A 15614-nucleotide genomic window follows, 5' to 3' on the forward strand; every position below is an offset into this window, starting at 1 on the left:
TCGTTACGACGATTTGGAAGTAGTTGACTACAGCATGTCATTCAACAGTCGCCAGTAACTGGACTTTCGCAATCACTATTCCTTAAGCGTTTGTTGCATTCCTTAAAAGTAAACCATAGAGGCATTACATTCTATTGGTATTGCAGTACGTGTAAGATTTTCAACGTCGCCATTTGAACTGGCCATAAACAAAATAATGTTCGCAATTATTGTCGATTCGAAATTCGAATCAGGCCCACCAATCATTTCTCCTTCGACTTTTACGGTATTGGAATAATTTCTACTAATTATTTGCAATTGAAAGTATATTTTATTGGTGCCCTTCCGTAACTTATTGTGTCAATGGCAGATGCTAATAAGAATTGTGGGTGGGTATTCCTACACATTCTACAAATAACTACAGGATAGACTCTTACATTTAATTTAATCCTAAATAGTTGTAATAAGTAGGTTCTAGGTACCTACAAGATAGAAGTTCCTGTGTAGGTACTGTTTCCGCGAGTAATGGGAAAAAATAAATTATCAAGCTCGTAGACGTAAGCTAAAGTCGCTGGCAAAATCTTGCATTAGTACCTAATAGACGACATGTAGATAGCCCACCTATGGTAAGTAAGAAACCATCGCTTATAAACAGCGTCAATCATATATAAATCGCAGGGCATGCAAGGAACTCGTCTTACAAAATGCTCAGTCCTGGATTAGCCTATAAGAGCTTTTTAAGCAGTTATTGCTTAAAAAGCTTGGGCATCACAGACATCCGAGCACACGAAAGTTACAGCAATTTAAAAAAAATCCGATCTTTTTAAATTGACTTTGATTTTACTTCTGATACTTATTCTACCTGTGGTACCTACGTATTACCTACTATATTTTGTAGTTCGTTATTTGTGGATAGGGAGCCCAAAGTTTGTTTAGGTCATCAAGTTAAGTTACCTTAATCCAGAACTGAAAGTGCTGTTTTGGATAGGGGGCCCAAAAGGGAAGATTGTCATGGGCATCAAGTTACCCTAATCCGGGACTGCTGTCCTAAAATATTAGTTGTCTCAAGAACGTCGGTATTAGAGATGAGGGAAAGGAAACACTTCGGTAGATTCTTTGTCGACCATTTCCCATGGGCGGAGATATAATCACTACCATCAGAAAATGCTCCTTTTTATTCCCGCCTTAATCCAAAAAACTCCCAGTGGAAAAAGCGTGTTCCGAAAACAATTCCTTAAATTGACTTAATAGACCAGAAGAAAATATTCCGTCTTAATAATATTTTCATTGATCTTTTTATTCTTAATAGAATTTCTCATGCGAATGGCTAGGATTTGCCACGAGTATGTTTTCCCAATGAGTACCTATACCAATTTGGTTTATGATTGTTGCAAGAATTTTTTCAAAAAAGGGTACATAAATAGGTAATTCCTAGGCAAGTGCGCCTTGATTACATCTACACCCATTTGTTGACCTATCGCAAAGCTCTTAGAAAGAAATGGTGCCAAATATCTAATTATCTATCTCGGTAATTTGTTCTAAATTGTAATTAAGACAATAACATTGGTTTGCTATTGGATGTACCAACCTACCAAATTTATATAAAATTTTAATTTGCCCATGTTAAATTATAAATGGTCGTAATCTTTGTTCAGCTTGTCTTCCGTCAAAAGCCTCCCCTAAAGATTTTCACTCTGTCCTGTCTTTTGCAGTACGAGTCCATGTCGGACCTGCTTCACTCCTGATCTCGTCTTCCCAGCTTTTAGTCTATCTACCTCTGTTTCTTCTTTCATTAGTCTGGTCCATTAAAAAAAAAATAAAAGACATAAAAACTAATTTTAAAAATGCATTTAAAACCTGGAAACAGCTAAAGTGGACATGAACCAACTGAATGTAGTTATTCAAATGATACATAACGTGTGTAAATCTTCTCATAGGATTTTGATAGACAGCATAAAATATAGCCATTGCGGCATACATATTTTTATACAATTAGTGACCTATTGATTTCGTTGTATTTTGCTTTGGTAATCCTATTATAAACAGTCAAAAGGTCTGTCCGTTGGCAATGAATATGCCATTGATGACTCAACGGGTCAACCACTCACATTTGACCCGTGACATCCGATTAATTTCTATGTTGTTCGTTTTTATTGCCTCCTCCGTACTCCTTTATTTATCATTAGCTTCGTGGACTCTTCTAATCTTTTAAAAGGAAAGAATTATTCAATTTTAATCTTGTATCATATGACTTTGGTAATTATTCTAACGGCGTTCTACAAATTATGTAATTCGTGCTAAAGGGACCGAACAATTTAAACGACGTACATCTGAATGTACTTCCTTCCTTTCCTTCACAGAACAGTCCCTGCATTCTGTAAAGTTACAGCGATGTGACATCGCTCATTTCCATGGCTACTTCGTTTTTAGTGACATATTATTTTTGGCATCTCATAGAAATAAAGTTTAAATTCTAATAAAACTATTTACTTATATATTGGTATATAATAGTCCAAGTTAAAGGCCAAGTGTTTCTGCTGCGCTGTGAAACTATTTTAGCAATTTTATTGAATATACAATATTAAAAAAATATCCGCGACTTAGCATAGAATCGGTATTATGAATAAATCAATTTTTTTCATGATTTCATTATGTTAACCTAATCAAAATTGTGTTACTCATGTAGTATCTTCGTTTTGCTCGTGCTGTAGATAAAAAGTACTTACAAACCATGTCTCGGCTTCCTCGTCTAAACATCCTTCTGGATTCCAGAGTATTACTTCACCGTGAATTTCTTTATGTTCAATAGCCACAGCAATGTTTTAAACATTAACAATTTGCACAGTTAAAGACTTGAAAAAAAAAATAACTTTTGATATAGATGATGATTCAGGATATGAGTGGATAAATTGGTGTATTTTTAACTCGGTAATTGCTTGCCAACTACCTACTACCGAGCATTGGCTTTTTAGATTACGTTAATCATGAATATTGCACATTTCTATTTCCGTGCGGTAATCTGTTTATTTCAATAATGTGGTTAAACTGGCTCTTTCTTCTAGTAGATACGGGCAATTTCAACCATTTCTCAGCTTTGTGTTACTACTGAATACACTGAAAACCCAATTTTAATAACCAAATTCATAATCTGCACTAAAAAATTACAACAAAGGCAATAACACCTCTAAAATTTTCAAAGCATTTCTCGTGGTAACTTCACGTTAACCTCAGTGGCTAAATCAATTTATTAAAAGTTCTTAACAATACCTATTTTGCTGAAATCGACGAAAAATAATTAAATTTAGTTAACAATAGAAAAGTTTCGGTGATGATAATAAATCGTCGTGTTTGTCGGATTAGGAAGTATTGTGAAAAATATATTTTTGTGGGTAGTTGCGAAACCCTATTGCCGCCAAGCACGCATAGCATTGAATGTGTGAACTAATCTCCAGCACGGATTAGGCAACGGCTAAAGAAATAGTCTATAATTTTAGAAATCGCCCTTCCCCGTTCTACGTCCGTAATAACGTCGGCACTGGCAGTTAGATCGAGGCACTGTTACACCGTAGCGTAACGCATTTGTATGAATAGCATTTTCAACAGGCTTTAAACTGGTAGTGTTGTTACTTTAGCGTCATCTCCAGGAATGAAAATTCGATTAAGTGTTTAGTGCCGCAGGTAAAAGGAAGAAGGTCCAGAGGAAGATTTTCTACTCGATGCACGGAACTATGAAGGCGGCAACCTAAAACACATTAAAGCAGAGTGTTCCCACTATGCAAGCAACACAACTAATAGTATTGTATAGCTTTGGGCACATCTTCAAAAATGAGGGCTCGATTGAGCCTTTAGTGGTCCAAGGCAAGGTAGAAGTAAAAAGGCCCAGAGGTAGATCTCCTATTCGATAGATGGACTTTGTGAAGGCATTAACCAAAATAATATAGCTGAGTGTTCACCACTTTGCAATGAGTGCCTGACTGAAAAAATTTTAATAAAAAAAATTCAACCGACTTCCAACTCAAAAATTAACCTAAACTAAAAAGCAAAAAATAACATCTTACCTATGTGCTACCTTCTGATCAGTTTGAAGGCGGTACCAAGCCAGTGACGTTTTAATTCAAGCCGTTTAAATTACACAATTTCTTCTCATGTTACAATTACACAAGTTCTTTCAGAAACGGCTATAATTAAAACATGACACTGGATTGGCACCGCCTTCAAACTGATCAGAAGGTAGCACATAGGTAAGATGTTATTTTTTGCTTTTTAGTTTAGGTTAATTTTTGAGTTGGAAGTCGGTTGAATTTTTTTTATTAAAATTTTTATTTTTTAATTTTTAGTGTTAGCACACCTAACTGAGTGAGAACAAAAATTAATGAGCAATTGGTTGAAACGTATTTTCTTATGATAACTATCCAAGTCCTACAATCCCAATTTTAAAAATACTACCTTAACTCATATACAAAATTTCACTCCCCCTTTATCCACACGTAATATGAATATTCAGAAAAACGTGAAAGGTGACTGTCCTCCGTCTTCATCACCAGACCCCCTTCTTCTTCAGTCACAATCCATATGAGTGAAAAGTTCTCATCAATATAAAATTTATCAAGTCCAAACACAAGGTAGTTACTGTGAACCGTCGAGGAGTTCCCTTCACTATCCTTCGTCTTCATCACCAGACCCCTTATACAGTCACAACCCATCTAGGTGGAAAGTTATCATCAATACAAATTTATCAAGTCCAAACACAAGGTAGCTACTGTGAACCATCGAGGAGTTCTCTTCACTGTCCTTTGTCTTCATCATCAGACCCTTAATACAGTCACAACCCATCTAGGTGGAAAGTTCTCATCAATACAAATAAATCAAGCCCAAACAAAAGGTACCTGCTGTAAATCGTTGACGAGTTCCATCGTCTGTGTTGATACACAGACGATGGAACTCCATTGCTCCATCATCAGACCTTCATAAAATTGTAGTGGTTTAAAATACCTTATGGAAACACTAACAAACGCACTAGCCGTCTCTACGATTTTCGAAAGTTCCTCTCGATTTCTCCAGGATGCCATCATCAGATCCTGACATGAAAAAAATGGGACCACCCTGGAATCAAGCCCTTTAAAACAAAAAAGAATTTTCAAAATCGGTCCACAAATGACGGAATTATCGCTGGACATACATAAAAAAAATAAATAAAAAAAAAAACATACATACAGCCGAACGTAGAACCTCCTCCTTTTTGGAAGTCGGTTAAAAAATAGTTGCTTTTGCGCATTCATTGTTGGTAAAATTACTACCACGAACGATAAAAGGCCATTTCGAACTGTCTGCCTGCACACCGTTTTCCCGGCATTTATCTGCCGAATTATCTCTTACATTAGATATGTAGTCTTACACGGTGTGAGGTTCATTCGATGACCCTTCTGTCAAAAGATCTAGTCCGGTGGGAATTGCATCTGTATTGTTGTGTTCGTTTGGGCCGACGGCTCATTAAACGAATCAAATAACTAAAACAGATGTCTACTAAAACCTTACACTACAGAATCAGTGATACACCTAAGAGATAAGCAGAAGCGAGCATGTAGTACTCGTATAGATTGCCCGGTGTGATATACAGCTCTTTTAATTCTTGGCCACGACAAGATCGGGTTGATAACACGATGTCGGCTTGCGTCCTCCGTAATTGCTTCAGGAAGCTTTACGTCCTACGCATTAGCAATTTCTATAGATTTTAAGGTTTTATTCGACTGACAACACTAAGTATCTATAATAACAATCTGGCCTGCTGACTAAGAGTATTTTTTTTATTTTGTACGAAAACTTTATCTATTTTTTTAAATAGATTATCCTGAATGTTAAAGACGTTTGAACACGCAAATCTCAAGAACTACTGGTCCGATTTGAAAATTCCTGCCCGCATTGCTATGGGAACGGGAACCACACAGCGTGCGTGGCGACAACTAGTCAGAATATAAAGAGGTAAAGTTTGTGTTGTAGGGGATAATCTAGATCTATCGAACAGATTTGAAAATTCTATTACCACTAGAAAGTATACGTTAGTTGTGAGTGACATAGGCTATATTTTATCCCCGTATTCTCACGGGAACGGAAACTGCGGGATTGAAACTGCAGGGCGTCAGATAGTAATGTATGAATATTTGGCATACAATAATACTTGCCTGCTATTAACCTAAGCCAAAAATTTTGTTGAAAATAGAACTGTACCTACACTACAACAGGGTTTAGAGTTTAGATTCAATGGTGTTTTAATGGCAGGCTGCGTTGCTATAATTTAATTGCAAAATAAATTGCAAAGCCTTATTGTCGGTTTCGACATTAAAGTTAGTTTATCGAAATATATTACGACGGGATATCCTATTTACTCGTTTGTAATAAATATTAAGTTAATAAGTGTTAATTATTTTTGTTCGAAAAGACTGAGAACCTTTTTTTATTCTTTACATGTTAGCCCTTGATTACAATCTTACCTGATGGTAAGTGATGATGCAATCTAAGATGGAAACGGTTTAACTTGTTGTTGATGAAAATCCATACCCATTTCGATTTCTTCACGCCATCGTTTCTTGGGGTTAAGCCCATCAACAGAAGGACTGATATATACCTATATTTATTAAATTTTTAAGTGTTTAATTATATAAGTATTGTTAAGAGTTAAATAAAAGAAAAGATAAAAAAAAAATATTAAAAAAAAACGTTATTCCAAAAAAAAAATCACATGGACGGAGTTGCGGACGTCTGTTAATTTATAATATCAATATTATAATTATTATTGCGTAGTAACTCCACGACTACGTAACGATCCATGGGTCACTTGGTAAGCAAATTGGTGGGAAAATGTAGATTACGCGTGTGAAAATTCGTTCTGTAATAAAAAGGTTTGCCCGTAGGTACTTTATATTGTAACAATGGAATTATTACATATAAGATTTTTGACCTAAACTATTGCTTTGCTATTGCATCACTTTTTGCGTAAAAAATCCAGTATCCGGTTTTGAAATTTAAAATCGAGTAACTTTTTTGTTGGCCCAAACAGGGACACGAACCCTGGGTTTATCCTTAGTAAAAATCGGTAGTTATATTACGATCTAACATGAAAGACGATGCCGTTGGAATTCCCTCTACGTTCTAACTAAAAATTGTATATTTTCTAAATAGGTCTTGTATGCTTGTAAGTTTTGGCCATGGCTTGATTCTACCCTACCAACAAAGACAATGCCAAGCGACTTTGGCCAGCTTTGGCTAAGATTATTTCTTAGCCGACCAATTTCGAACAAAACGGATATCGTCTCTGTCGTCACAACACAACGAACGATATTTCCTCATAAGATATTGTCGTGGGACGCATGTTAAGCCTACTCGAACGATGACGAGTGAATCGTTGATGTGTTTGCTAGTATTTGAGGCCATAGGTCATTTTATTGGTCAAATGCCGTGACATTCAGACCACCGGTACATAAAAAACCGGTTTAAAGTGTACCTATTAAATCGCTTCGGCCTGTTCGTATGTCAAGGATCTTTTGTATTTCAACTATGTACAGATATAGTGAGAAATTAACTATTTGTTTTGTTACGTTTTCATGTCTAAACCGCTAAACTAAATGTACTTAGTTTTAGTACCTACAGACTTATGTACTGGAAAATTATGAGGAAATCAGAATTTTCGTAATTTTCCAGTACCTATCCTATTTATTAGGTATACCTACTCGACTTTTCGTGAGACGAGTTTTACGTTTATAACTGAATAATCTTTATAGTATGTAGTAGGTACATATCGCACCTTTTTTCTCCTCTTTTCCTCCATTTAAATATTTTTTACAGGACCTGTAAATAAAAGTTGTATATTATAATAGGTATATTACAGCAATAAGGACGCCTTTGCTCGCTTAAAACGAAAATATTCTGACTATTTTCTACTTTTATGAAGTATTAGGTAGAAGCAGGCGTTACTTTGCGGAAGTTCATCATGAACATAGCTGGGCACCGTTAATCCAATAGTTAACTTCGTTAATCGATAATCCGCTACAAAAAAAGTTAGCTTCGTTAAACGTTAAAGCGTTACATTCCGGAAGAATTAACGCAAGTTAACGTTAATCGTTAATTCGTTAATATGACTGTAATATTACATTTTTATATCAATGTGTGAGATCACCATTGAAAAAATAAGGATGAGCACCGGGGAAAAGTGCCATAATTTGTTTTTAGTTGATTTTATCTATATTTAACATAAATATAGTAATTTGTTGATTTCTGTGAAAAAAAAAACAGTCATCATTTCTTACTTGTCTGAACCTGCATTTCGCGTTGCGCGGTAAATAGTAGGCATTGGATTAACGATTAACGAACTTCTGCATATTAACGGAAGTTAACGTGTCCGTTAACATTTTAAAAAGTTAACTTAAAAGTTAATCCGTTAATCAAAATGTTAACTTCGTTAATTAACGATTAACGGATTAACGAGTTAATGCTCAGCTATGATCATGAATATATAATAATTTATTTATTTTTCTATCATCCGCTAAAAGCCGACGAACCTATGCGACAACGTCACCCAGGTCCGACAAAATACTCTCTACGTACGTTTTTCCCCGAATCAAATCAAATCAAATCAAATCAAAAATCATTTATTTCAAGTAGGCTCAGTTTACAAGCACTTTTGACACGTCAGTTGACTATTTGTAAAGATTCTACCACCGGTTCGGAAGGCAGGTACTGCTGAGAAGATACCGGCAAGAAACTCAACAGTTGCTTTTTTGATAAAGTCATACAGTATTATAATTTACAATTGATAACAATTACAATTTCTTATAGTTTTATTTCCCGTGTGAAGACCGAAACCGGACTATTCTCAGGAGATGTTGACGTACGTACTGTTATAACTGTTCCCTGCAACCCTTCCTGCTGACCTTTTCACCACCTAAGCCTCTTCCTAACCGAACTAGCTTCCGCCCGCCAGACTAGCCCTCAGTCTCATCCCGGATTCCATGCCAGACGGTTGTTTTAAATTAATTTGTCAATTATTTCTTTTTTTAAAAAAGCCTAACCCAGGTCCCCTCTAACATTTGGTGGCAGCGTAAAGGGATTTCTTGGAAAGTCCCCGGTACCGTCTCCGTATCTGTAAATCGTTTTGTGAAAAATCTGTAAAACAAAATTGTGTACCTATATGTGTTTTGTGTTTTGTGAGTGAAACTTCTGCAAGATCCTGTGCCTTGCTAAAGGCCCTTTGCTGCGCACTGCTCGTGCTGTAGCCGGCCTTTCTCCATTGCAGCTGGCATAGCGCCGGTTAGCAACAAATAACTACTTCCGTGAAACGTCTCGCACACCGTGTACAATGATAATACTAGTCTTGTCAGCACTCATGTGAGTAACCCTTGGTCATTGCGCTTCTCAAAGTTGTATTGTGTTAATTTATAAGGTCTTTGTAATTCGTTTCTAATTTTAATTATTCAATATTAATATCTAATAAAATGGCAGAAAGTAGGTCGCAAAGTCCTAAATTAGAAAGACCCGAAGTCACTGTAACTGATACAGAAGAAGAAACCTTTTGTGCCCCAGGGCCTACCACAAGATCAATTTCAAAAAAGAAAGTTGCCGCAGTTGCTAAAACAGAAATAGATTTGTCAACTTTATTACAGTTCATAAAACCATTCGATGGCTCTAGGGAAACCCTAAATTCATTTCTCGTAAATTGCAACAATGCTTACGAGTTAGCTTCTGAGGTTCAAAAAGATATCCTCTTCAAATACATTCTCTGCCAATTACAAGGTAAAGCACAAACAGCCTGCTCAGTAAAAGAGTTCACAAACTGGCTCCAACTGAAAGAATTCCTAAAGACCCAGTTTAGTGAAAGAAAACATTACACTCATTTATTAACAGACCTGCAGGAATGTAAACAAATAAACAACGAATCCGTGAGCCAATATGCTTTAAGGATCGAAACGTACTTATCCAAATTACTAACCGAAATTTCTATCTCCCACGGACATAAAAGTAGAGAAATGATAGGTCGAACGGCAGCAATGGAGGAATTAGCACTCCATCATTTCCAAATGGGGCTAAGTGCCCGAATTTCCAACATAGTCAGGTGTAAATCTCCAAAGACCCTTAATGAAGCGATCAACATTGCCATCTCCGAAGAAAAAATCCAACAATTTTTAAATAAACAAAATACACTCAACATGCGTGATAAACCCAATTTCCCAAGGCCGAATCAACAATTTGTACGCCGTGGACCAAATCAACCCCCTTTTTCAAATTTGAACCGCCGCGAACAAGGTCCGCGCCCATTTCTCAACTATCAACCTAGGCCAAATGTAACCTTTGGCTCTTCTCCTATTATTTGCCGGTATTGCAGAGCTCCTGGACACACTCTGGAGCAATGTCGTAAAAGACAGTACAACAACTCTCGTTACACAGCCGAACAAAATCCAACAAGACCACCTCAACGAGTCCACTTTATGTCCGCCGAAGATGAAAACCTAGTAGAGCAAGGTTACGACACTGTCGATGCCGCAACCGAACAAAAAAACGATCAACCATCCCGCCTCGGTGTCGGACGGGACTTCACCATGGAGTAAATGGCACCAAACACTGTGTCCCAAAATCAAAAACGAGTCCGCTACATGGACTTAACACTGTATCCGCTGTATCCGCTGTATCCACTGTACCCGCTGTATCCGCTGTATCCGCTGTATCCGCTGTATCCGCTGTATCCACTGTACCCGCTGTATCCGCTGTATCCACTGTATCCGCTGTATCCGCTGTATCCGCTGTATCCACTGTATCCATACAGCCTTCGAAAAGGCCAGCTGAAGTATTCGAAATCTCTAACGATCCTGCAATAATGTTATTACCTCATGTGCTCGTAGAATCTCCAATATCCGACATACCACTGTCCCTGCTAGTAGATTCAGGATCATCAGTAAGCTTAATTAAACACTCCTGCCTATTGCAAGGACATCCCAAACTGGTGAAAGAAATAATCCAACTAAAAGGTATCGACTCATCCCAAGAATCCTTAGCAACTCGAGGTCACTTCCAGTTGAAACTACAATTACCCAAATCCAACATCACACACCGATTCCATGTCATTGATAAAATACACTTACCCTATGATGGAATTATAGGTTCCGACATGCTCAATACACATAATTGCAACATTGACTACTCCAATAATTTACTTCACGTCGGTAAATCATCGTTAAAATTACATTTTCATGAACCATCATATCTGATTCCTCCAAGGTCCGAATTCATAATTGAATGCTCAGTTCGTAACCCTCAAGTAAGAGAAGGAGTAATACTAGATCAGAAAATCTCTGAAAGTCTTTTGATAGCCAATAGTGTAGTTCGTGTGAAGAAAAATAATAGGATAAACATATCAGTAGTAAATACTTCGGAAGAACCCGTAACTCTGAAATCAGACCTTAACTTAACGCTGACTCCTATCGACTCATCTGAACTCAATAAATATCCTTATATTCCTGTAAACCACGTTAACACCTCACGTGACTCTTTTACCCGAACCGAAGAGGTACTCGGACAATTACGTATTTCTCACTTAAACAACGAAGAAGCAGAAGCTCTTTTGCAATTATGTTCCGAATTTTCCGACATATTTCATCTTCCAGGTGAAAAACTAACACACACTGACGCTCTGAAACACGAGATAAAAACAACGTCAGAAACTCCAATCCATACAAAAACCTATCGTTTCCCAGAGATCCATAAAGCTGAAGTACGAAATCAAGTCAATAAAATGCTAGATCAAAACATCATAGAACCATCAAACTCCCCATGGTCGTCACCAATATGGGTAGTCCCAAAAAAACTAGATGCCTCTAATACACAAAAATGGCGAGTTGTAATCGACTACAGAAAACTTAATGACGTCACGATAGGCGATACCTATCCTATTCCCCAAATCACAGAAATCCTGGACCAACTTGGGAACAGCAAATATTTTTCTACTCTGGACCTAGCGTCTGGATTTCACCAAATTCTGCTAAACGAAGCCGATAAAGCCAAGTCTGCGTTTTCAGTTCCCGAAGGTCATTTCCAATTCTTAAGGATGCCGTTTGGATTAAAAAATGCACCTTCGACATTCCAAAGGCTTATGAATTCAGCCTTATCGGGACTCCAAGGTATCCGGTGTTTCGTCTACCTAGACGACATAGTTTGTTATGCTCATGATCTCCAGTCACATATTTTCAATCTAAGATCCATCTTCCAAAGAATTAGAGACTTCAAATTAAAACTACAACCTGATAAATGTGAATTCCTAAGGCGAGAAGTATGTTATTTAGGTCACATTATCACAGAACAAGGCGTAAAACCAAATCCTGATAAAATTAAAGCAGTCATTGAATTCCCAACACCAGAGACCCCCAAAGACATAAAATCTTTCCTTGGTTTGGTCTCATACTACCGCCGCTTTATTCCAGATTTCTCAAAAATTTCTAAATCCCTTACCAACCTCCTCAAAAAAGAAACACCATTTAAATGGGAAAACCAACAGCAGCTCGCATTCGACACCCTTAAACATAAACTAACAACTGCTCCTCTACTAATTTACCCCGATTTCAGCAAACCATTTATATTAACATGTGACGCATCGAATCATGCAATAGGTGCTGTCCTCTCTCAAGGACAAATCGGCAAAGATCAACCAGTGGCATTTGCATCACGCACACTTAATAAAAGCGAAATTAATTACAGCACAACCGAAAAAGAGTTATTAGCAATATTGCATGGTTGCAAAACGTTCCGTCCTTATCTTTATGGCAATAAATTCCAAATTGTTACCGACCATAGGCCATTAAAATGGCTCTTCAACCACAAGGACCCAAGCAGTAAATTACAACGCTGGCGATTAAAGCTCGAGGAGTATGATTACGAAATTATTTACCGTACAGGGAAATTAAATTCAGCAGCAGACGCTCTTTCCAGATATCCAGTAAATCCTATTCTTCCTGAAAACAGGGAAAATCTAAATCCCAACACTACAGATAATATCCACCATGATTCCGACACTGAAATGCCTATAATCGCTCAAGAAAGCCTTGAGGAAATGTTAGGAACAGCCATCAGCCCACTTGATAACACTAACTTAGATTTTATTCCCCTAGATCTTCCTACTCCTACAGAACCCATTCAACCTGTAAGTCCGCCCAATTTAAATTCCTCTCCTGCTGTAGACCCCCTTTCAATATTAAATGAATTTCAACCAGATACCCAACCTTCGACTAGCTGGCAAAATTTAGATAACTTACCTACAACCATACCAGAACAACGCGATCCAGTTTCTCCAATTCCAATACCTGAGAATTTATCTTCTCCACTTCCCTCTCCAATATCCGAAGGTTTACCTGTATCCGACGAGAACTATAACAAATTCTTAAAATCTACAAAAGCACTTTACAATACCCATATTACAGAACATAATGAAAGTCTACTAAAAGGAACACAAAAGTTAATAATAATACCAACCTCAATAGACATGGACGAATCCATGCCCTACGTACAGGATGTTCTTGGCAACTGTACACAAAGCGAACTCGATGAATTCCTACAAAAAGAAAGAATATTATACACCTTTCTACCACTTACTGTTCAAGATAAAACTTACTTGTTCCTTTATATAAAAGTACACCATTTCGACGATAACCCTTATCCTGACATATTCAAAAGTTTAAAATACGCCCGTGATGAAATAATTATGTCCTATCCTACAGTAAATGAAATAAGCATATCTGACTTCAAAAACCCTTTTGACAAACATTCGTTTACAAAAATTTATAATATAATAGCCTATCTGTTCGATGGTAACAATATCAACATCCATATTTATCATGACAACATCATATACCCATCACCTAGTGAAATTCCCAAAATACTAAAAGAAAACCACGACATTCCCATTGCTGGACATTTAGGAGCATCTAGAATGCTTAATCGCATTAAAGAAAGATATTCATGGAAGAATATGCGCAACGATATAGAAAATTATGTTAAAAACTGTCAATCATGCCAAACTAATAAAGCCCTACGTAAAGCCAATAGAGCACCTATGGTAATAACATCAACTTCTACGTCACCTTTTGAAAGATTAGCAATCGATATTGTCGGTCCTCTCCCAGAATCTGGTACAGCTAAGCTCAAATATATCCTAACTATGCAAGACGACCTTACCAAATTCTCACTAGCATACCCCCTTCGCAGTAACACAGCTGCAGAATCCAGTGACTGCCTTCTTCACTTCATATCTCTATTTGGAATACCTAAACATATCCTCACAGATCAAGGTACAAACTTTACATCCGATCTCTTTAAAAGAACGTGTGATTTCCTCAAAATAAAACAACTATGGTCAACGCCGTACCATCCGCAAACACAAGGCGCATTGGAAAGATCACATTCTACATTAAAGGAATACTTGAAATCTTATGTAAACGAGAATCAGGATAACTGGCCTCAGTATGTATATACATCCATGTTAGCATACAATACCGCGATACATACAACAACACACTATTCCCCATATGAATTATTATTTGGCCATAAACCCCATATACCAGATTCAGTATATAATGACAATTCTACAGCCACTTATCCCGACTATGTAAAACTTCTACAACATCGATTAAAACATGCACGCGATAAAGCATTAGAATACTTACAAAAATCCAAAGAAACCTCTAAAAGATATTATGACGCTAGAACTCGTCCAGTTGAATATAGAGTAGGTGATTACGTCCTGTTGAAAAACCATCTTAGAATGCGTAAAGCCCTGTCTCCTGTGTGGAAAGGACCATTCAAAGTTGTAAAAATACACGGTAATCACACATTGTCGTTACTTATAAATAGACGGCATGTTAAACATCATTATGATGAGGTAAAACGCGTCGAAAACAATGTCGCGGACGCGAACCCTTCCTAATTTTTAAGGTTAAATTTAGTTAAGTATTTAGGATATTAGTAGAATAATTTGACTGTTAAGTTCAATTTCTTCCTTACAGCATACTGGCCCAAGGACAACAATATGTTCATCCTATCAACGCAAGCGCCGGTATATATTTCGATCCTATGGGCGAACTCAAAATTAATAATGGCCATTTAGATGTGGTCACTCCTTTCGACATCTCACACATCGAGCCTCATTTAAAAAATATTAACTCTGTTTTGGGTACAACACGTTTCCTATGTAATCAGATTGAGATCGAAACTACAAGCCAGTTAGAATGCCATAATGCATTAGAACCACTGATTGTCAGGTATAATGATATATCATCCATGTATTCTTCTATTGCTCACCTTATGGGTAATAATAAATATAAACGTAGTGCTTGGATTGGTGGAATAGGTACTCTATCCAAAACTATTTTCGGAACTTTAGATGAAGATGATGCTATTAAGTACGATAACGCCATACAAAATTTACATAACAATGAAAAGAAATTAAGCTCATTAGTAAAAGAAAACATCCTAGTCACAGCCTCTATCTTTTCCAAATTCAACAATTCAATTCGATCAATAACAATTAACGAAGCCAGGCTCAACGAAGGTCTGGACGTACTTTCATTTAAATTAAAAAATGTAACAAAAAATTATAACAAATT

General features: G+C 36.9%; 1 protein-coding gene across 1 annotated transcript in view; it reads left to right on the top strand.

Moving 5' to 3' along the window:
* LOC112044477 (uncharacterized) overlaps positions 1–15614 on the top strand; it is a 188925-nt gene that overhangs the window by 367 nt on the left and 172944 nt on the right. The window lies entirely within an intron of this gene.

Source organism: Bicyclus anynana, chromosome 13, assembly GCF_947172395.1.
Source record: "Bicyclus anynana chromosome 13, ilBicAnyn1.1, whole genome shotgun sequence".
NCBI classification, from domain to species: domain Eukaryota; kingdom Metazoa; phylum Arthropoda; class Insecta; order Lepidoptera; family Nymphalidae; genus Bicyclus; species Bicyclus anynana.